The sequence below is a fragment of the Hermetia illucens genome, chromosome 3, assembly GCF_905115235.1.
Source record: "Hermetia illucens chromosome 3, iHerIll2.2.curated.20191125, whole genome shotgun sequence".
Taxonomy (NCBI): domain Eukaryota; kingdom Metazoa; phylum Arthropoda; class Insecta; order Diptera; family Stratiomyidae; genus Hermetia; species Hermetia illucens.
In genome coordinates, this window is record NC_051851.1 from 25181062 (window position 1) to 25205874 (window position 24813).

General features: G+C 39.8%; 2 protein-coding genes across 6 annotated transcripts in view; one reads left to right on the forward strand and one right to left on the reverse strand.

Moving 5' to 3' along the window:
• The window catches only part of LOC119650660 (autophagy-related protein 16), a 440786-nt gene that overhangs the window by 218638 nt on the left and 197335 nt on the right, over positions 1–24813 (reverse strand). The window lies entirely within an intron of this gene.
• The window catches only part of LOC119650659, a 220773-nt gene that overhangs the window by 43323 nt on the left and 152637 nt on the right, over positions 1–24813 (forward strand). Inside the window, exon 2 of the mRNA XM_038053594.1 lies at positions 2073–2149. The gene's annotated coding sequence lies outside the window, so the exon portion shown is untranslated. The remainder of the gene's footprint in view (positions 1–2072; positions 2150–24813) is intronic.

The window sequence follows — 24813 nt, forward strand, 5'->3', positions numbered from 1 at the left end:
CAAAAAGGAATTAAGCGTATGGCTTTCAAATGGTCCTGTAAAAGCCATTGAATAATTAGTAAAGCTTTCAGCAGTTGCTAATGTTTGACGTTGAAGAAATTACCAAGAATGTAGAGTTGAAACTAGCCGCGCCATTGCGAACCTAAGTTTTGGAAATTAAGTTCACAAGTTAATCAGCCAAGCGCTTACTTTCTAGGCGAATTCCAAGGCTTCCTCATTAACTAGTAGCGTCCTGTGGCTTCTTCCAAAGGAACAAATTCATGACAAAATACTGATTTGTGGACTTTACGGATCTTAGGAAAAAGCAGGGCTTTACAATTGTATTCAAAATATTTTAGTAATTAGCTTGAATATGGCTCCAGAATTACTCCATTCGAGATCTGTATTTTCGACTTTTCTTCAATGAAATGACAGATGAAATGGTTTGGCGGTACTACCACGCGAATAGAAAACTATAACTGTCTTTCAGAAAAGTATAAGTGCCGGTTAATTGCCTTACAGAAGATGGTTTGGAGTAGTCGCAGCTAGTCCACTTTTCGAGCATATCAGCAAACGTATCGTCAGAACTACTGTATTTGCAGGAGGCATTAGCTCGCATTGGTTCAAAGCAAATAGGATTGACGGACTACAAAACGCCTTATCCAGGAGGAGATATCGCTACCCAGCCTCTGCAAGAAGGACATGCATGGTCTGATTGCGCGTACGGAAAATTTGGAGACTCAGCTAAATAATCTCTTCTCATGTTTTGTATATGTTATAGCGGGAGATTCTAGCTGATGGAGTAGGAATTCCGAAAATACGACTATATAGTCTGTGATGACAAAGTTGGCGTAGAAATGAACCTCCCCTTCAAAATTTGCAGTTATACTCCATGTTATTTCTATCGCAGTATTTCCACAATCCATTCGGCGTAGCTTTGGAAAAGCTGACAGGCTTTCGATCTTGTCTCCCCGGCCACGAATCCCGATCGTCATGGGTGTCGGTGTTCGTCTTTGTGGTATTCTCCTGTTACAGGATTATCGCTTACACAGCAATAAGTGTGATGATAATGAAACTCAAACCCTGTCTCATACAAAATAAGATGTCGAGAGAAAATAACAATAACAACGGAGAAACTATGTGGATGTCCAATACTCTACCAAGGAGAGAACAGGAGACGTACGCATAAGCACCTTTCGTCTTAAATATCATAACTAACTAAAATTTAAAATTGAATACACACAGTTCGACGTAAAAATGCTTACGTCTATTAACAATCTACCCAAACTTAACATGTCTCCCTGAAAGACCATCTTCAATTCCCTCATAAAATCCCATTCATTACCACCGAACTAAAGCGCCAAAATTCATTAAAGAAAGTGAAAATTTGCCTCAATGAAATTTTAATAAAAACATCTTGAGGTTCTTCAAAAATTTTCCAGATTACTACTCATATCAACTTCCACGCCGACGGAAGGATTGATTGATGACGGTAGACCCATTAATCCGTAGCTTCCATGGTCAACTCAATTATTTTGAGCCAAGCACGCGTTTGTTAACATCTGCAACGCCTAACACCCCAACGTCTATTATACGTAAAATTTCCCTCTCAATTGTAACGTCCAACCTAATTAACCTATAAATAAACTACACGCAATCTTCACAAACGCGCTTATATCTGTCCAACAATAAAAAAAATCCAAACAAAATTATAATTTTTCCAATAATATTTTTTTTTTTTCAAATTTACATAGCCATAAATTTGCAATCCAATTTGCTTTTGATGTTCACAAATAAAAATAATCACTTTCACTGCACGCCAACATAAAATAGATAGATGTATCTTGAAAATCTTGAATCTTTTTATGCTCATATGTCTATTGAGGTCAAAATCAATCTTTTCTTCATAGAAAACCTTCTCACTTCAGTCTCAAATTTCTTAGCTAATTAACAGTCTATATTGGCTTTAAGCTGTTGGAAATGAAAAAACAACCGTAGGTTTTGAAAACTTAAAGATATGTGCTTTAAACTTGATGACTATCGAAATGGATATTGTTATTAATTCAGATATTTTTCACTTTGTTTAATTACAGATTGACTACCATTAACACATTATTTTGGATTCGAAACCGTTTTTCGTGTGATTTTATCCGAGAGGAAAAATTAAACTGTAAGTTTTTAGATTTTATTTTAAACAACGTTTTTGATTTCTTTTATCCAAGAAAGATAGATTTCTTTGCATTGTCTTATACCGAAAATTGCCACTGTCAGTCAGATGGAAAGGTTTGAAACTTTGATGGGTTTCAAGTGAAAGGAAGTTATTGCCCAAATCCATTTCCCCGAATCGACACTTTTTATTCCAATATTTACCAAACGAAAAGATTTAGAATGATTGAAGCCAATAACGAGATTTTTGTATGGTTAAAGATAAATATGTGAAGAAAAGATACGTGTGAGGTTTGGATTTTTATTGGACACATCAAATGGGATTTGAACTTTCTATTGTTTGGATAGACCGTGAATAAAATAACAATTGAGGCGACAGAAGTGATATTAAAGGCAATATCTAACTATTGTACTATAAAATGCAAACGGGAGTTAGAAAGTACTGATCTTTAGAATTGGTTAGGATAATAAAATATATGATTTTTTGGGAAATATTTGCAGTGAAGGCGGAAGGGAAGTGTCGATTGTTGGTTGGAAGTAACCCAGAGAAAGTTTCAAAGCATTTGTTTGAGATAATGAATTGCACCTCGTACGGAAATGGTTTTGTTAGTTACGATTATATCGTAAAGAGCTAGACTGACTGTCTGGTTCCTGGCTCGGTATGTTCATCATGAAGCTCAAAAGATTTCCCGCATCCAAAGACCGTAGTTACATGGTGATCCAATCTTTCAAGGTTTAAAAATGTTACCAAAGATTTATCGTTTCTGAGTAATTTCTTTAAGCAAACATCGTATTTCGGGAACCAGTTACTCACGAAATCAATTTCTTCCTCTTTAGTTTTCCAATTTTTTTGAATCCTTTGACAGTTTTTTGAAGGTAGCATATTCATGTACCCAGAAATGCATCAATACTTCCAACTCTGGTACGTCTTTATTTAAGACATTTCGACCAGATGGCAATTCTATCTGACATGTAAGTTGAAGGTTTGGATACATATTGGTTCATAAACTACTCAAGACTTCATCTGTCACTACTTTACTATATTGAAGGCAAACAAGTACCTCTAGTGACGTCTCTTCTCATACATTAGGGACTAGTCCTTATTATTTCGGGGTTTTTACATCTTTCGGTTTAGTGCCTCCCGAACCTGAACCCCGGAGCTCCAGATATCACACCTCGAAAAACCTCATCAATTTCATTCCACTGGGTAAGCATCTCGTTTCGAAATATCCTTGTGGTATCCTGTATCCATTTGAAGCTTGGACAAATGCTGAATAGTCCGTTGACTTTCCATAGTGATCTTTGAGTATGCTTTCCCATATTGAAAAAACTCGATAGATATACCATCCATGTATGACCTCAGCTTGGTACAAACGTAAGTAGCGCTTCTGCTAAGTGATATCCAGCTCTGAAAATGCAATCGCATTAACGAGCACATTAAGCGGACTAGACCCATCTAATACTACGATCGGATCTGCAAAGCCCACAAAGGATATACGCTTAGCGACCTTATTTGTTGAGATTTTTCAGAAGTTATCAAAGAAAGGGTTCCTCATGATATTTGCTGCCTTCTGAAAATGTCATTACCAACATTGTTTCTATAAGGTGCGCTTCTGTTGGATGACTGCAAATGTTCTGCCTTTTTTTAGTTGAAAAGTTAGGAAAACCGACTAGCTAGTGACCTAAGAAATACCCCATAAATTTGATAAACAGTTTTAGAAGTTCAACCCGCTGGGGGACTATTATTTGCTTTAATTTACATAGCCATACCATTGAAAAATCATTTGCGATTTGCCATCAAATCTCTAGTGTGAACCCCAGTGTCAGTCTTTTGTAGTGAAATCAATGAGCCGAAATAAATGCGAGTGAAAATATGATGAGACCTGTGGTATAGGGCCTGTCTGCAGGATGGTGTCCAACTGACGAGATTCCTTAACTGAGTTCCTTTAGTTTTTGAGTAATAGCTTTGCCAATCCTTAGTAGGAGCAATTTAAATTAGATTACAGAATTGGCGGGAGCTGGAGTTCCAAACAGTCAAGCGCCATATGTGTTGCAACATCTATTCGAACAGCTTCTTGCCTAAAGCATCCGCAAGCTTTCATGAACCGAAATACGTTTTCCAGAAGTTGGGAATGCGCAGATTTTTAGCTGAGGCAGGATTTCCCAAGGTATCTTCGAATCAGGTCTGCTTATTTATACTCGGGTCAAACATTCAGTCGAGAAAAGTGGTGAATATGATCCAACTCAGCCCAACTCTGCAACCGAAAATAACGAAAGCTGAAGAAAACCCGGAAATAGCAGCGTCTTTCTTTGTGCTTCTGTACATCTTTGATTAGATTTCAAAAAGATGAAGCAAGATCTTTTGAAAGCTGAGCACGAGTTTTTATAAAACGAACTTCGGTTACTTAGTTTTCCTAAAACGAAGTGGCTAATTCCGTTGGTATGGAATTAAAAACCGAGTTGACACAAATCAAGAAATAGTCCTGGAAGTAGCTAGTTTTTGTCGAATGCAAAAAAGGTTTTAGATTCACCAAATACCCTAGAAATGTCGGCAACACAATGAAGTGTGACTAGAAAAAGGCTTTATCTCTAGCCTGGTACCCACCAAGATAGTCCAAGAATTTATTTAGCATTTATCATTTTTATCTTTTGGATAACTACCATGGAGTGTAGAAGATATGTGTTTCCCATTAGGGTAGGTGAGAAAGCTTCTTCAAGGTGCATAAGGATCGCCTACTCGTTTCTGTATTTGGTCTAAATTGGGCAAACTATGCCAGAATATTGCAAAAACTAGTTACCTTTATACCGAATTCCGGAGTCATTTCTACCCAATTGTGTTTGTTTTGCCTTTTAAGATTCCAAAGGAACATATTAGCCCAGAATAACAACCGTTCCATATACTAAAAGTCCGATTTGACACCATTGGTCAACAGCTGCGAAGCAACGAAGTGATCAAAGAGCGGTTTGCCCAGACTACATGATGCCAGAGGAATATTTAATAATTTAATTTTCGTCCTGGATATGACAAGGATAGGTGTCAAAGCAGATAGCCTTACTTCTTGCTTACCGAGCAATCATTGACCTAAACCGATGTGTGCATCACCACGTTATGTAATTGCACTGGAAATGTATGGAACCCTTTCTCATTGAAGCGGATGTCTTATCGGATAACTACTTCGCTGATAAGTGTAGAACCAATTAAGAAGGATTCGGGAATCAGGTTTGCAAGTTAACCTATTTGCACGAATTTTGATGGGGAAGAAAACTAGGAGTCAACTGATGCAGATCTTCTTACCATTTTTATCCATAATCCTATATCTTGGATTCGAAAAGAAACTGCCCAAACTAATAGCCAAGGACCCGAGCAAACATCGGCATACACCAGGGTACTTTTACAGGAAAAATGTACGAGTCCGTTGATTAGTGTGCTTAGAGCTACAGAATTTGAAGTCCTAGAGGACATCTACCTTCATTACTCAGAGTGGGACTAGTCAAAAAATCCGAAAACTCCGGCAAAAATCTAGTTTATAAACATTGGAGGAGGACTGCAGTGTTCTCGGGGGTCTTAGGATTTTCCCGGAATAACACATTGATGCGGCTGATGCATTAGCCTAAGATACGGGTTTATGGCCATCGTGTATGTGTATACAAGCATTTACACAAAGAACTTGAACTCATTTTCATAGGCTCCCTCCCTAAGGCTCCCTCGTTCAGTGCGGGAATACTCAGAAAGTGGAGTAGACATCTGGAAAAATCAGGTTTATAGGTTGCCTTGGTCGGACGGATCTTTATGGGAGATAAAAAGCATATTTGGCCTCTTTCAGCGGAAAAGGACACGTTGACCCTTCTCGCGTGTGAGCTGCTCAAGATGACAAATATTTTTCCCATCCTCGCGAGTATTCATGTGCTGAATAAGTCAAAAGAAAGGACTTGACACATCTTTTCATTACACACGTCTTGGTAGGAAATACAGCTCTCCAGCAGCAATTAAACCCGGCACGTGGCTCTTTTTCGGGAATGGATTTCTCATTCTCTGCCTGAAGGCCAAAACAAAGATTTTCAATGGCAAAGCTCGATAGCTGCTTGACAGTCAGTAAAAAAGATTATATTGGGGCTGAACTTGAATTAGGTCCCAATAGTCAAGAGATGTTGCCAATAACTAGCAGATTTACCGAAAATATTGGGGGCGAAGAGATACAAATGGGTTAAGTGCTTTGAGAAGATATCCACACATCGACCTGCTTACTTAAGGGTGGTTTCAACTAAACACTAAACCAAGAGGAAATCCGGATCGAGAGTCCATTTCGTTGTAACGAATGACTAATGGTCCACGTTGTAGCACAATCTATCATGTGAAAGAGAAAATTTTCCTACAGTTCACGTACGGGAACATGAGAGATGAAGCGGCTTGCCCGAAGTACTAGTGAGAAACCCCACTTGAGGCATCTTAGTTTCGTTGTTGTGAATGGCTTATAAAATATGCAGACAAACTGCCGCATTGCTTTTGAGCTGCCCCAAGTAACAATGGCTTGGGAGTTATCTGCAAACTTGCCGTTCTTTTTTGTCTTTCGCTCCTGCTGCGCCTCCGATGGGATTTTTCCCAGAAACGAGACGACGAGCAACAAACGTTGTGATTGGTTGCCAAATAGTTAAAAATTATTCTGGAATGTGGCTTTGACAGAAAATCTGTCAATTCCGGTCCAACGGATAGTTGTTAATATATTATAATCCCTATTTGTTGGTTTCACCATTTTTTCTGAAATCCCTTTTATAATTAGCGGAAGACCGATCAGCTTCCTTTGCTCACAATGGCCTACCCCACATCCAGCTAACCTTCACGCCAGGAGTGACTATAAGCTACTTTTATAATATTGTAATAGTAATGGGATATGTGCCTTCAGAAAAAGCAGACTAAGAGCAAAACACTACATTGGCGGTAACATCGATATCTATTTTAATTGGTTCTGATGGTAGATCGCAGCTAGTAGCTTCTAAGTGCAACTCTTCCGCAGAGGAAGGCAGTCAATCCTCTCCTTTAGGCCTTGAATCGTTCAAAAGTGAGGTGGATTCGTTTGGATCAAGTTCGCCAATGTTCTCGTCTGACCGTTTGGTCCGCGAAAAGTTTACAACCATAGCGTGTCAATTCATTGCTGTTTTTGGTGACTTTTGGGTCGTCCCGGTCCAACTTGGGTGTGAAGGGTGATCATTGGATGATTTTCGGGTCGGATGTTTAGACTGTTCATCAGCCGACTTTCAAGTCGTTCGAGTTGGATGTTCAGACCAATGAGCGCAACTGACGTTGGAGGCTTTGCCTAGCAATTCTGCGATGCCCAATGCCCTTTTTCAAATTTTATAGCAGCAAGTTCTGTACTGATCTAATCCAACATATTCGTCTCGGTAAATACGAGGAGACTTCCGCTGCCCTTCACTCAAAATAATGGAGACTGAAAGGCGAAGCATGCCTCAAGGGATTTTGAACCCAAAGTGATCGTCAAAGTGTTGATCGAAAAGGATGTCAGTTGTGGAACAACACTGGTGTAAACAGAAGTTGAGTTCCTAAATCACATCAGGCAGCTAGCTAATTAATTCATTGGAATTAAATTGACAATGGTACCTATTCGATTACATCTGCAGAAGGCCTCAATTTCCGAAATTAAACTAGTAAAGTACTAGAAAATAATCAGAAGATTTAACAACGCACAAATCATTTAAGGAAGCCTCTTCGATTTCAACGCAACTGGGAATCCGATAGGACTTGAAATCCTCCATGACTTCCTGGAATTCTCCTAGTGGAATTGTCCGTACTTTCGCAGCTACTACGATTTGGATGACTTTGACCAAAACAGCCGCCTATCAACTACAATAGTCCCGTAGAATCGAGTATTCAGAGCTTGGTGGTGTACTAGTTGGAGCCATTATAATTGGGTAGAAAACGTTGACTAATTGTGATCTCATTTACTGCAGGTGGACCTTCTTAAGTATGTCACCCTTGCTTTTTGTTGTTTTGGCGCCAATGCATTAGGATTAAATCGAAAGTAGACTTCTCTTCAAATTTTCTTTCAAAAATTTTTTCACGACTGTTTTTGGTATTCAGAGTTTCTCTCCTCTGAATCGGCCTCTTGTATGTCGCTGTTTCTCCACCAATTCGGCAAATGTGCGACTGTAGAAGAGACAACCATTCCCTTAATTTCATATCGCCAAAAAAGCGACCATAACACTTCAAGGACATACGTTGTCTAATCCTGGGACGTTATTCATTAGAATGTTCAGAAGCTTCTCTGCGATTTAGAGTATATTAGCTTCTCCTTTCCCATCTTTGATCATTGGCTTGACGAAATCATTTACTCCGATTGTCTTTGAGTAGCATTACATAGCAACTTTTTTGAATCAGTTTTTCTTTAATTCCCTTCGCTTGCTAGGAAAGCTGCCAAATAAATCTCTGCTAGCTAGGAGTTGTTTCGTAATTCTGCCGCGGCAATTTATATGTAAATCAAGGATATCAGGCCAAACTGCAAACCAGAAAACCCTGTGTACTCCTTTGTCATCTAGCGATAAGCTCCTTCTGTGAAGCTTAATTAAGGTACCGATCCTAATTGATACTTTTTCAGGAAAGTTTTATGTCATTCAACGAGGTCGTTACTCCTACTGACAACAGTGGATCATAAAACTACTTAGGGCTCTTTCATTTCCATTTTTTTTTATGTGATAAGAAAGATCGATTTTCTCTGAAAAGGTTTATGAGCTTAAAAAGGAGCTTATCCGGTGATAATATAAAGGGACCGGTGTGACCTTGTACCAAATTAATATAGGCTCATTTCTCAGAAAACAATCACCGAGAACTATCTTGAAATCGAACCACCTCCCAAGTGTTCTTTAATACTTAATACCATGACCCTGCACGGGACCCTATGGGAACTCATATAAAAGCGGTAAATTGATATCTGTAAACCGCAAAAAGGACAAGTTCACATCAATTTGTCAAACCTCTGAGACAGCTTATACTGAATTTAGTGTCAAGAAACTATACCGATCGAATTTATCTCCAGATACCCACTACTAAGCTCCACCAGTTCATGGCGAATCTTCCTTCATTTTAACTCAAATCCCAACAAATCTGAGAAACAGTTCGCGACCCAGAAGTACAATAAATGACAAAAATGGCATAAATGTGACAAAGAAGATTATTTAAAGACAAAATTATAAATGAGAGAAGCTCGATCTGGGACCTTATCTCCATTTTTCTTGCTAAATGATCTGGGAATAAGTAAAGCATATGGGTAAGAATCGCTTGCCTTTTGAAAATATTCTCAGTATTGGTTATACCCTCGGTCTAGGTATCTTATTCTCATCAATTTTTATTCATTTTATTTTTTATACTTTTGCGATCATGTTTTGTTGTTTTGTCATGCTTTTGGCTTGAGTACAAATGTGAAACATGTTTCATGTCCCCAGTAGTTGTGGAGTTAGATTCGTTTTAAAGAGTATCTACTTATGAAAAGATACAATATTTGTACATAATCCTTCGATTCCAGTGTATGCCTTAGTTGAGGCGGGAGTTATTGTTTCTATGTTGCTTTTATCTTCTGAAGGAGAACGTGATTCAGTCGTCGTCTATTGGGAAACTACAATTGCTGTTTGTTTCAAAAAAGAAGACTGGGCTGAGTGCTGCCATTGTTTGGCTTCAAATTTCGGATCAGGAGGAATAGATGACATGCTTCAGCTAACAATTTATGGCTGTGGTCCCTGAATTGCTTGGTCGTTCTTCATTTGGCGTGTGGGACCAGTTGTAAATTTACTGACCCCTCTGCAGGACTGCGTCATAGTCTTTGCTACACGGTCAACAATTGAAGGAGAATATTGTCAACACTAGACAGCCCTAACCTGCAGTTCTAACCGAAGATCGGCCAAAAACGTTACACCAATCTCCGCATAAATGCATGGATATTGACCATGTTTTCTAACAAGCGAAAACAAACGCCACAATCGGCGCCGCACAATAATTTCTGTACTTTTTGCAATAGAAAGTGCACATAATTCGTGAGCGATACATCAAAGCTACTCTTCTTCGTGGAACCGAATAAAAAAGTATCTGAATAATCTGCAGAGTATCTTTTCTCATGTAACACTTCTGCACGAGGACGATGATAATTCAAGAAATCCACAAGAAGAGCTCAATGGAGTCTGACTGCGTACAGTGGAGCTATAATACTTGCAGTGAAGAAAGTGGTCACCTTAGTTTACATATTCCCTGGATATCTTTGGTATGTGCATATTAGAATGAAGTAGTCACACGGTCAACAACGAACGAAGATATCGTATTACAGCATCTATCGATGGATTCATAACGACTCTCTCGTAAAAAATGAAAATATCTAAGATGATAGCGGATGAAAATGAGACCCTGTTTCATGGAACACTTGAATATCATTTGATATAGTACACATGCACCCGAAATATATAAAATCTTTTCCGAGTTTAGTGTAATGGAATGCAGTAAATATTATGAATTTAATGTAGGTTGTAGGGTCAAAGAGATCGAAACGGAAAATCGAGGAATACAAAGATGTAACTTTGAAAAGATTGATTGGGTTTACTTAGGATCCACCTGAATTGAATCTTGATGGATTACGTTTGGGCAGATGAATCAAATAACTGAATCGGGCTAAGAGCTAAATGCTACGATAATTGATATCTTCAATCTGAGATGGCGCGAAAAAAAATTTAGATAGAACGGTATCTATAGTTTGTTAGAAAGTCTAAGTTAGCCTAGACCTAGCACATGAAGAATTTCCGAATATCTGATTTTGGGTAAATACGATAAGCAATAATAATAGATCAGTCCAGCTAATAATGGATAATCTTCACATTTTTAGATTCCGTAGTTTAATGGATGTAAGTGGCAAACGGTTGGAATATGCAAGAGTTCAGATGTGATGGTCAGGAAAGTATGTTACACACTAGATGCGTGGTTGATTGTTATGCTAAGCAAGCTGTTATTGGTAGCCTGTAGGCAGCGTACAACTGTTTCAAATACGTGAGAGTATAAGCTTGCCAATGGACAAAACAGACACAATCCGTAATCGAGAATTTCCCTAAGTAATGCTCATGTTCGGAGTAACTAGGGCAGTTTTCATCATGTATGCCAGCATAGTATTGCTCCATTTTAAAACGTGGAGTTATACATTGTATCCCAGGCGTAATCAAAGCAGTTCGATACGTATTCAATTGGAATAACAAATCGGAACATGGTAACTGTTTCTGTTCAACTGTATCTGCTTTTAGATGAAAGCTGATAGTGATATGGACGAAAAGCGTCATCGATTTGCAAAATAAAGACTGGGTCATCCTTCGGTGCAGAATTGATGATGATATGCATATTTTTTCAGACGAATTGGCTGTTATTGATGCGAGTTCGCCTGTACTCATCTTGGGGCTTTCCAAGATTGCTGGCTAGATACGTAAATTACTATATTTAGTAGAGAGATACTTTCTTTTTCGAATGAAACTCAGATATCTACCTTCACCTCTTAATAGTCCAATATTTTCCGGCCTTCTTTCAAGTGCCGCTTCTTCGTATGAAACTCCAATATCGATTCTGGAGTGGTACACTAAACTCCATCCCCAGGGCTCATTAACTTTGGATAAAAAAAAGGCGTGCCAGTTTCGGTGGTTTATTTTCAGTGTAACCCTATTGGTGGAATTCTATTAAAATATTAAAACTTGTCATAGGTCCTCCTCAAAATGCATCAACAGACCTTTGCCGATTTTCAATATCAAGCTAGGAACGATTGTTCATCGAAGGACCGATCTAAATCCTCATCGGCGAATTCAAGACGTCAACCATAGTCGTTTTTTCAATTGCTATTCCCCAATTTGCCACGAGATTGCACTTCAGGTTAACTACCATTGCACTTGAAGCTGGACGAGTCATATACCCACAACGACATGACAAACACAAAGGCAGGCATAAACAACCATGACGTAATCAAGATTCAAACCAGGGCGATGACCGAGGTAGTTGAACTTGAATTAATTTACACCTTTTTGCCCCTTTTTGACGTTCAGTAGTTGTTAGAGGATTTATAAATCACAGGTTCACCTCCTGAGTTTTCGACGTTCAGTTTTTAGGTTTTTAGGTGCCCAATGGATTCATAGCTCGCTTACAACCAGCTTCTTTAAAATGTCAGCGTTCAGTCTCGATAAAGTGGCATTCACGTAATAAAACAAGGCCCGCGAGATTACATTTGAAAGCTTATACAAACTACCAGTCTTTGGAATAGAAATGGTGGGTCAAGGAACTAATAGAAGCCATAGCGAAAAGATCCATTGTATTAAGATTTAATCCGTCGACCTTCTGTCTGCAACGGTCGCAGGTTTTTGCGAGTTTGAGGACGTCTTCCAAATGCAAATAATATGCAGATTCTTCATTGACCAAGGGGTTTTCGAAGTAACCGCCTTTGAAGTCTGAGGAAATCGGACATAATCGCCACGTCCTCTTTCTCATATAAGCTACAGGTAGCCAAGCCTACCGCTTCGATTTTCTTGAAGTGACAATTTGGGGAGCAGGGTATCATTACAAATCCTTTCATGGCCTTCCTTTTTCAAATCATCTTTACTTTGTTGACAAATGGTACACCTGAGATTCTTCCTTTTCTTTAGCCTTTGTCCCGTTCAGAAGCGGGGTCGGCACATCAAAAATATTTCTTATACCCTCTCTCAGTGTGGGAGATAATTTTTCCTTGAAGCGTCTCCAAGCTAATACCATAAAACTCGATGACCCTTTGGCGCACCGTTCACCTAATAAAGTTTCTCTAGAGGCATCAAAAATGTATAGCTTGTGCATGGTACTACAAATTCCACAGGGATGCTTTCTACATCCAAGCTAACCAATGGTACTTACCCTCCAACCTTTGTTTCCTCTCGTCAATTTTTTGACAAATTCGACGGTTGTTTTTTTCAAATGAGCGCCCACTTTCTGCAACAATTTGCCGAAGCTACATTGCGAACTTCATGGACACGTTATGCAGCAGTAATTGGACAGGACTCACGATTAATTTTGAAGGCAACGCTTCCTTTAAGACTTTGGAGAAATCAGGTGGGTTTTGGGATTGGTCGGTTCACGGCACATTGGAAATATCTATGTGTCATCACTGTAGTCTTGCTCGGCACGAGAGAAGAACATTCCTGGAAGTTTCAAGTAACATGATAACAAAGAAAAACGCGAATTCATTACCGCATCGCAAGCTAACCTGGAGGCAGGAAAACGTATAGATTAGGCATAGTTCCATCAGCTCAACTGGACCAGAGAAAACTAGCGTTTGTATGAAAACCGCAATGCTTCTGTCAGGAGGAGGTAAGACTTTCTCCATTCAGGTTCAGCAATTCCGATTCAAGCTTGATCTACCCCAAACTTTTTCACAAGTTGGCTTCAGCTTTTTAAAAATCATCCGCTCCCTCCTACTAATTACAGAAGCCTCATTTCTAGCTTTGTGACCACATTTTGCATTAGAGTCTGGATGTTTGTAGGATTTGAAAAACCCGAAATTTTTCGAATTTGCCATTCCATAGAAACCAAGCTTTTGTACTCTTAAAGTTCTGGATGATGTTTAACCTGCAGGGCGCTTACTGGACTAGAGAGAATGAAAAACTTGGCCACTACACTCTTGGAATTCTAGACAATTTGGGAGAATCAAACCTTCATTGGACCAAGTGCTGTCAGGGCTCAGACATAGGGAAGCACAAAGGAACCTCGAATTCTAAGCCTTTTCGCTAAAATCAAATGAAACGAAAGGTATCGTCTCTGGTGCTCCCTCACATTCAGAAAAATTCTGAGGTTCGACTGAAGAGTATCATGAAAGTTCTTGGTCACAGCCTCCAATCTTCTCGATTGTGGTTGCGTTTTCGTCCTATAATTCCTAAATCTGAGCGGCGTAGGATACGCGTTATTTACTAGGTCCCCATTTGCACCGGAGTTTCCCAAACTTTTTTTGCCTTCCACTTTGCCTTTGAGTACGTAGGTATCAATCCGGCTATTGCACTCATCGAATTTTAGATATCTTTTGAATACGAGGTACAAAATGAAAGAGGCGGGAGTAGCGGGAGAGGGGAATCCTCGCACTCTAAAGCTTTTCACTAAAGCTGAAACCTTGGCCTCTAATTTTCTTGGTGGTTATTGCGTTTACGACCCACAATTCCTAAATATGAACAGTTACGCTTTTTACCACATGCCCTCATTGGTACCGGAGTTTCCTAAACAGTTTTTGCCGTCCGCTTTGCTTTTGAGTAGGCATCTAGGAATCGTCCTATCATTCATCCGCTTTAAGCAATCTGCCCTACCTGGTAATCCGACGCCGCGAAATCTACGATCTACACACTTTTTTCCTGATTTGTTACGCTTAAGATTTCAGAGGAAAAATCCTACTTTGTTGTGGAGTTAGTTTGTGGTACCAAAATGTCATGAAAGGAAATTGACAGAAATGGCTGTGGTAGCTGCGGTCTTAGGCAGCGGTCGTACTATTTACGTCACACCTTCTAAATTCGGCCACCTTATACTTACTGACATATTAACAATCCCCCTCCCCCCCCCGGACAGATTTGGCAAAAGGCAGCGTAGCCGTATTCCTGACATCAAAAAGAGAACCACATTCCCCAGTCGTACCTTCATTTCCTGACGGACTGGAGGGCTTGGACTGATTTAGTTTATCGACTCATCCAAGAAAAACAAAAAAGAGGGAAATTGCGGGGGGGGAGGGGGGAGGGTACTCCGCTACTTTTTTGGGTTGTAATCAAACGCTAGCGCTAGTGGCGCTATTTAACAATTGAGACTCAATTTAATAACATTCTGAACTTTTCTTGCACGCTCGGTTTCCAACTCTTCTGTCAACCCTTTGAGGACCATCTTGGAGCACATGTTTTTCAAATTGACATGATTTATGCACAGTTGATATTCAAAGTCTGTGGTAAGTCTCTGTGCAATCATCCTAGCGCTCAGTGTGCCGTCAGTATTCAGAAAATAACGAACACGTATAACGGTATGCCTGATTTTAGCTGGGTATAGCGGAGGCTGTTGATCAATCCTTCTCGGCCCTCCATTAGCGAATTCAAGCACCTTGAAGTTTGCGAAAAGTTAGAGGAGACTCCAGGTAGGTTTTCTGGATAAAATTACTGGTGTCGCCGTAAACCGATTTGACCCGTCATTTGATAACGTCATTTTTAGAGTGAACACGGGAATGTCGAGATGTTCGAAATCAGTATCTCAATTGACTTCCGGCAACAACAAGTCGGAACGAATTTAAGTTATATAGGCCAAGTAGCGCCTAAACGCGGCTTCAGCGAAGTATTCATGGGGGCGCCTCGTTGTTTTTTTTTTATTACGTCGTTCTTCTTTTTCTTCAGTCTTTGTCCCGTTCTCAAGTGGGGTCGGCTCGTCGTGATCGGTTTCGCCATTTTATTTTATCAAGTGCCTGATCTGGATGCAAACTCGAGACTTTTAAATCCCCATCCAGCGTATCAAGCCACCGTTATTTCGGCCGGCCTTTTGGTCGTTTACCATTGACTTCGATGTTCAGACCAATCTTGGCAAGTGAATTCTCTTTAGCGCGAATTACGTGATCATACCATCGAAGACGCCTCTCTCGTAGTTTTTCCACGATCGGTGGAACCCCATATCGATCGCGGATATCCTCATTTCATTCGTCAGTATATTATTGTCAAAAATGTCGTGTCCTAATACGAATTCAGATGCACCGGGGGGTTTACAGTTCAGAACAAATCTGAAATCTGTCCAAAAGATGGGGGGGGAGGGGGTGCAACAAATGGCTGGATAGACCGGATAAAGTCGAATTAACGTTAGATTTCAGTAGCACTTCAGCAGAAGATCTCAAACACTCGATAATGAAGCAAAAAAAGAAAAAAAAAAAAGCAGTTGGAAACTGGTTTTTCGCAGGTCGAGAACAAGGAAAGAGGGAGGTTTGCATCCTCAGTTGATATTTATTTTTATATTCGCTGTTCTGGAAATGCCACCTGTGGAATTCTCACCCATTTTTCCATTCTCTTACTGTTGCATTGTAGTCATTAACTATTGTATCAGTTCGGAAACTTCCCTTTGATCTTATAGTGGCAATATGTCGACAGCCAAACTGGCTGTGCCATCTTCAATGTACCCAGTTGATCGCAATCATACGCACAATCTATTTACTGGAGGTAAACAAGGTACTGCCAATGTCTCCCTTCTCACTCAAAACCGATTTTGTCTGGCTAGTTGATAGTGCCCGTCCATGCAACAAATTTTCAAAAGCAATATTTGAACCGTACATCCAGCTGACCATAATAGCCACAGCACAACAATGACAAAGAACCAAAATATAAATAATATAATATCAAATTGAGGATTGAACGGTTTACGGAAGTGGGAGGGGTTTAGATGAATGGAGAGAAATAAGAAAAGAAACAGGTGGTATAGTCAATTTGTTAATTTTGGTAAAAATTGAAGTATAGAATGGGGAAACCATGGATTTGTAGATAAAAAGGATCAAAAGTATGCTGTTCTGAATATTTAAGATGTACGTTTCTGTCGACTTTATCGGAGGAAGAACCAGGATCCTTGTGAACAGTGAACATTAGATTTCGGTCCGATTGTCTGTTCCATTCCGAGCTTTCTTCTTTCGAGGAATGTTCGAGTTTCAGTAACACTTGAGCAGGAAATTCTAAAAATTTAATAATGAAGCAACAAATGAAACTGAAAAGGAGATTAACTTTCGCAAAAAGTTGAATCTCTTTTCAATGAAGCCAACATTTTAGTCAAGAATTAAAAGGTTACGATGACCAGACGATTCCCACAAATGGTGCATTAAGACCAGTAACTAAGGTTTGATTTTGAGTTTCAATGGTTCCAGTTTAGTCTTTCAGAGGCTTTCAGTTCCATTGTTCTTCCGACCTCTGGTTTATTTTCAATGAGCTAGATGATCGAAGTTTTAATATCGCGATTACGTTCATCCGTTGAGGAGTCGCTGAATTACATAATCAACCTCCATAAACCCCTCATTCTACCTTCGTGACCAAACTCTATTTAAGTCATAGGCATCACCTTCTCTTCGCCATAATCCCCTACTAAATCATGACTGCTAATTTCGTATACCGCAACTTTTAATTACTGAGAATCTTCATCATGAGCACAATTAACAGCTCTCATGGCCCACATAGAGCGATTCTCAGATATTACTTAATACCTCAACGGTAGACACGATAAAAATGGTGAGAATCAATTCCCAGCCACAGTAAATCCATGTAGTCTCTCCATTGGATGCGTGCAATCGACTAACGGAGGCTATATTTCCATTTAAATAATTCATGTAAGCACGTTTCGATCTACATTTTCCACCGTGCTTCCGAGTAAATCACGCCATTGTGATCCCACAGGTTGTTCTTTCCAATTTTGGATTCAAGGCTCACTCCAGGCCCTACCCACCCTCAGAAGTTTAATTCGGGGGTCGGCTCTATGCCCACTGAATTCGCTATTCAGTGATCCACTTTTTTGGCATTTCCTTTTGGCAACGTATTTAGCCCTGAACTGAGAGCTAACTTTTTGAGCCTCTTTAAAATTCATCCCGCGTAATACCGAGCAATGTGTCGGAATTTCAAAGTGAATTCGAAAACCTCTCAATCGATCGACAGCTTTCCCATCGAATAATCGTACATTTGGGTATCTAGATCGTCTTGAGAGTGCACGGAATGAAAATAGGAACAAAACCTTTATTAAACAACCGAACAATTTCCAAGTTCTTTTTTCGAGGCCATCGAAATAATTGGAAATTTTTAACACGTTGTACAGCAGTTACGACCAGTCCAAGTACCGGCGATCAGTCGCGCAGCAATGCAGATACAATTGCTTCGCCGAATCGATTTTAATTCATTTAATTTTTGTGTGTTAATGGAAGTCGATAGTGTGTGCTTTTGAAGATTTATTTATTTAACCACGATCAAAGAAGATCGATCAATGATCATGTTTGAGGATCATCGCATCCCAGGCGGCCTCAGCTCATCATCAGATCATTCGATCGTCACTAGAGTCTGGCATTCGTGCATTCTCATAGATATCCAGCACAGATGGGTAGAAACCTAGCGTGATTGCATGCATGTATCTTTCATTTTCAGATTTTCCCTATTTTTTCTAGATATTCTATGACATACGAGTGTATTCCTTTTGCATAGGGAAAAAATACGATTTTTATCCATCTTTTTCTTACCTCTTTTGATCCATGGAAGATTCCTACTTTATATACCCACTTATGTCTCAAAACTATGATATGGTTTTGCAGAAAATAACGTAAGATACAGTTACTTTCGTACAGTATCTAACTAACTTAGTATAGTAGAGAAAATCTCTTGGGAGTTATCATCTTCGAGTGCATATCACGACGATATTCAAGATTTTCAGTTTCGAGTGCAACAGAACCAAGAGAAAAACGAGTACAGACGGTGAAGATATGAATCATTGCATCTGAACATCTGAGCTCGGCGGATTGAATGCAGATTGTCTTGTAGAGTGGCGGTTAAGATAAATTGATTCTTTCAAGTAGTAACACATATAATTGAACCGGTTGCTCGATATTTAGTATAATCTGGGTTGTTTGTATGGTATAGGTATGCGGTAGGGTAGGATAAGTCTCGAAAATTTTTCAATGGATAAAGTTCTGGTATCTTTAATAAGTCCACGAGATTCTCCGGTGAAATTACGCTATCTATGAGCGCAATGTTGGATCATTTCACTGAAAATGTTAGCGTTGTTTTGTACACAAATTGTCGGGAGTCATGACATCGCTGGATCTTAGATGGAATTGCGACTGGTTTGCATAATAGCATCGTAATAAAGTTAAGTATCTTTACGAATATGTGGCTGGGGTTTTATACTGGTAATCTACAGAGGGTCATTCCAGTCATTATTGGAATGTATTAACCTGCAAGTATAAATGTCGGTCATTTTCATGCTGTGAAACAAGATAATCGACAGAAAATACAAAGTAAAAATAAGGCCAGATGGTAACCTGCTGCCCTCTATGGTTCTGAGTGTTGGCCGACTATAAGAGACAATGAACGGCGTCTTGCGGTATTGGAGACGAAGATGTTGCGTTGGACTAGTGGCGCGACACTTTTTAATCACATCCGAAATGAGGATATCCGCGATCGTTATGAGGTTACACCGATCGTGGAAAAAATGCGAGAGAAGCGTCTTCGATGGTAGGGTCACGAAATTCAAGCTAACGAGAATTCACTTGCTAAGATTGGTCTGAACATCGAAGTCGAAGGCAGGCCGAAACAACGGTGGCTTGATACGCTGGATGGGGATTTAAAAGCCTCGAGGTTGCATCCAGATCAGGCATTTGATAGAGCCCAATGGCAAAACCAATCACGACGAGCCGACCCCGCTTGTGAACGGGACAAGGACTGAAAAAAAAGAAGAAGAAAGAAGAGAAAAATCACTGAAGATCATCAACTGCAAGGAGAAGAAGCCCCAATATTGGCCAGATTTAATCCAAATTCCCTTCGCATCAAAAATTTGCTATAAAGATACACCATTCAACATTGAATTTTCCCATCCAGGGTTAAGTCGTCTCATCAACCTTCGCCTCAACAATTTCCACCTTACAAAGAAGGCCTACTACAAAGTAGTTGTTTATTGAAATGGGTCATTATAACTAAGCCCAACAACCATTAGTTACATCCTCTCCAGTCATACCTCATCCACAACCCGACATTATCATCCCAGCATCCAAAGCATCATCACCGCATCTCAATCATAAATTTCCTCCACTTCAAAAATGCCTGCGTGAAAACGGTTAAATGAAAATCAAGTTTTCCACACAAAATCCGCCATCATCAGATCACATATCATTCATGACTCCCGCTAAGTTCGTCTCCTTTCCCACTATCCACCATTTTACGGTAGGGAATCTAAGATAGTTATAAATTCCTCTAGATACTCTCTCTCCTTCCCATTGAGTACAATCAACCAACAGATTTTAATGATTGTTGTTGCTAATGCTTCTGTTATCGATATTGTAATTAGTTAATGTCCGTTGAATAATACCAATCTGAGGTAGTTATTTGTGACTTTAGTGAAGATTTTCCAAGTGGCAGTTAGTCGCCGGTAGGTAAGAGAACGGAACTTTGGTTTATTGAGATATTTGAAATCTGGTCAGACAAGATGCATGAATTTGATGCGACGAAGTGAGTTTATATTTGATGTTTATTGTTTTTATTGGAGCTTGATTTACTTGAAAGACGATAACATTAGAGAAACTGTTAAAGAATGAAATGGAGAAAGTTACAGGAATGAGTCCGAAGCGAAATATCTGGCAAATAATTTTAATATTCACAAGATAGCCATCAACCTAGTCACGGGGAAAGAACTATCAAACCTTAACCAAATGACCTCAAATAATGTACGAAATCTTAAATCTCAGAAACATCTCAAAGACCAGAAGATACTGAACTCGTCTCCGTTGACATCTACGTGAATTATGGGGCATCCACGCATTTTATTTTTATTTTATTGTCGATTAAAACTCGTTGCTGATTTATTCATGCAGAAAAGGCTACCTTAGCGGGGAAAGGACAAAGCTACATTCAAATTTTTCCAGGTTAAACTTAGATCCTTTTTCGACAAAAGTTTTATTTCATTTCTTCATCCTCAGTATTTCGGGAACCAGTTCTTCCATTCTCCAATGTGAGATCTTGCCAAAAAGGGGATATTTGAAATTAAGTGGGTTGTGAAGAATATGCAGTTCCATTATGGGCTAGAAAATTTTGTTCAAAACAGATATCGTATTTCGGGAACCAACTTTTTTTTAGCCAAGAAAATAACTACTCTTGACACTCCGTTTGATTTTATTTAAACCTTGGCCAACAAAGCAAGCAGATATCTTCTTCACTTCACGCTCAAATCTTGAAAATTCGGGAAGAGCGAAACCCAAGGAGACTAGGCATTCCACCCAGACTAGGCATTCTACGATCAGGGACTAATGAATAAATACTAGCAAATGAGAAGAAACAAAAAGAAAAAACATGTGTGACCTATCCACTGCCATTTTTTGTTCTGGTCTTGTCTTTATGCTGACATGGCTCCTCCCCCTCAAGAAAAAATATGTCTGACCTATCCACTGCCATGTTTTGTTCTGGCCTTGTCTTTAAGCTGGTATGGCTCCCCGTATGTTGTATTCCCAGATAAAGAAGGAAATTTAGAGATTGAGGTGTCGGAAAAATAGAGAAAGCGTTGGTGATAGATTTGAGATTGGGTTAGGATTAGTAAAAGTGGACTCAGAGCTGTTAGGAGGACTTAGTATTTGCAGCATGGATTTGACGGTTTTTCTAAAACTTCCACAACGTCATGCATTTATTCCCGATTGTCATTACTGTCACATTCAGGTTGATGAGCAGCGCCAAAATTGATTAAAACGTGCTAGTGAGTGAATTAAAAATAAAAGGACGATAAATGCCATGACAGTCATGCGGACATTCAAGTCCCCATAGAATCATCGCCATAGAGCAATTGATGAGAAGAGCCTTTTCAAGGAGTCATAACGAGAGTTAAAACACGCAGTTAGCAATCTACAGAAATTTGACTAGTGAACTATGTCCCCACAAAGAGTTCCATAGACAATGCATGAGTACGAATCTTAAGCATGAGTTATTTCGTCAAAAGTGAAGTAGTAGAAACTTTCTGTAGAGACCTTTGCACCCGAAGATGATATTGATACTGTTGAATAAAAAAGCACAGCCCCTAAAAAAAATGTCTCCATTGCCTACAAAAAGCAGTGAAGTGACAGAAGTCAACATTTTATACCAGAGCGTTTTCAACTATGCATGACCATCCAAGCCCAAACATGGAGTTGATAACTTCTCCCAAAAGGATATCTACGAGACGTTAAAATTCCCTTGCCTACGAAAAATAATCTAGTCCGAAAACATGGAGTTGACAACTCTTTGGAGAGAAGACTGGAGCAACAGAAACACCGAAGAAGGGAGCATTTGGTTCCCGAAATACGGCATTTGCTTTTCATCAAATTGTTTAGCCAATGGAAGAGCTAGTTTTCGGAACCCGTTTAATTTTATTTAAACCTTGGCTAACTAATCAAATAAAAACTTTCACTTTTCACGACTATTTTGGTAATTTTTCTCGATACTGTGAACCATGAACATCATTCAACAACACCAAAAGCAAATTCTCATGCCTCGAACCGGAAGAAATGGCTCAATATATTCCATTAGATTAGACAAATGCTGGCCACCTATAGATGGAAGACGTGAAACAGCATTGGCACTAACGCCACCACCTATGTCAGCGGCAGCAACTAGGACGACAACAGCTTGACACCAGACACAACAAACCATTCAAGAAGAAAATTCTGCTCATAGTCACCGGCATCAGCGACATGATCACGTTCACCCTCAACAAGTCGAGTCTGTTCAATACCACATTTCTATGTCCTGTCTTGTGACCCAACTGCGTCCAGCTGCGATTTGTCATATTTCTCCCTATTTTGTGGCTAGACTGAGTCCACGCCTGCATTCGACAGACATGACAATCAGGACTTATAATATTTCTCTGTCCTGTCTTATGGCCCGAATGCATCTACGCTTGCATCCGACAGACGTGTCAGTCAGGATTTGTCCTATTTCGCTGCCCTTTCTTGTGGTCCGACCACGTCTGCAATGGATAGACGTGACAATCGGGATTTGTCGTATTCCTATGTCCTGTCTTGTGGCCTGACTGCGGCCACTTCTGCATTCAATAGGCGTGAAAGTTGGGATTTATCACATCTCGTCGTTCCACCTTGTGGTCTGATTGAAGTGGCTCGGGTTCGACCGATGTGACAGTCGAGGCTTCTCATATTTCTCTGTCCTGTCTTACGGCCCGAATGCGCCCACACCTGCATCCGGTAAACGTGACAGGGGGGATTTGTGATATTTCTTTGTTCTGACTTGTGGCTAATCTGCATCCACGTCTACATCCAACAAAAATGACAGTCAGGATTTTTTGGATGAACTAAGCTGCAAGTTATTTGAAAATCCGGAGGGTAATCAACACAGAGAAATCAAAGGTGGAATACAGTCAGCTCTTTGGGGATCAAATCTTGAGATGTTCCTTATCCACGTTATCCCCAAAGGGCACCCATAATTTCCTACTAATACCTTACCATTGAATATCCTATATTACTAAGCTATCGACTACATGGTCAGATCTGGCAGGTGGTCTTTAGGGGCCTGTATAGAATATGTAATATCGTAGAAAACCTAGTCAGTAGGGTGGCCCACTATCGTCTTGCCCAAAGAGTAGCCTCCTTGTAGCGTTCCTTGTTGGTTTTCAACGTTTCTCTCTTTAAGGAAGCTTACGTTCACTTTGCTTGTTGCATATTTTGAGTAAAGCGGAAGGGACTAAGTACACGAGGTTGGTAAAAGACACCAGAATTAGCCACAGTTGAAGATATATTGGGTCTCGCCATCTAATACGTTGCGGTCAGTCTTGTGGAAATATCACAACACTGACGATATACAATATAGATCTTTCAAGAGGTTTTCGCTCTCGAGAAGAAAAGGGTTATATGACAGGAAGGAGGGGAACCAACCAATTAGAAAATATAATATCATACCCCACTTGTGCTTATCAGTTTGAAGTATACCACTTTCAACTGGCTCGGTTTGGCCTTTCGTTTGCAAAAAGCTGAGAGCGATAATAGAATTTTCGCTAAAAATTGTTTTTCCTTGCTTCGTTGCTAAGGAAGAGAAGAGAAAGGGGAGGGAGTGCTGAAAGGGTGGTCAGAATCTTTTTAAAAAATAAACATCAAAAATCAAAACGTCTCTGTTGCAGGGAGACTCCCTCCATGTCACATCTCGGTCGAATATAACCCCTGATTGACTCCGTTTTCCTTTAATCGCATAGTTGATTTGTCTCTTTCTCAGCTGATGAGGATTTGATCCTTTTCATGTGATTTTTGCAACTGTTTGATAGGATAGGAGACCGGGGTACCTCTCTGAGAGCAAACTTTTTAGAAAGTGCCTCTGGCCCCTCCCTGATAAATGCAACACGTAAGCATACTTTCGCTAGATGCCTTTGAACTTTCTGACAATTCTGCTGTCATCCATCCCATTTAATGACTTCCTTGGTCTCCCATAATGACTGAAGTCTGCTTTAAAAATGAACACTCTTCTAGGTAACTACGTCAAGGGGGAGAGCATTTTTCCTAGCACCATGCAGCTTCCGTCTCCATCTCTGACCCGATCCTTCGGTTAGCTGAAGTGCATACAATGGTTTTTTTTCGCGGATACATCATTGCAATTGCTCAGTGTTGTTTCCTAACCAGATAGAGTAGCTAAGCGATGATCTTTTTGAATGTGGGACCAACTTAATATTTTTCATTAAGTCCACAAGAAAAGGTCTCGACTTTCTATTCGGCATTTTCGCTTGTTGCTGAGATCAGCTGCCAGTAAACCGCGGAAAAGGTAAAAGGATGAAAACAATTTTCGAGAACACTATTCAAACTCACGTCTTTATTTCACTTAAGTACGACAGCAACGTTCTGATCCTTTCCCTTCATTTATTTCTGAGTATCCTTTTTTTGTGAGGTGAGGCAGCGTATAAGGAGTTGTCTCTGCCCTGGTACGAAACCGTAG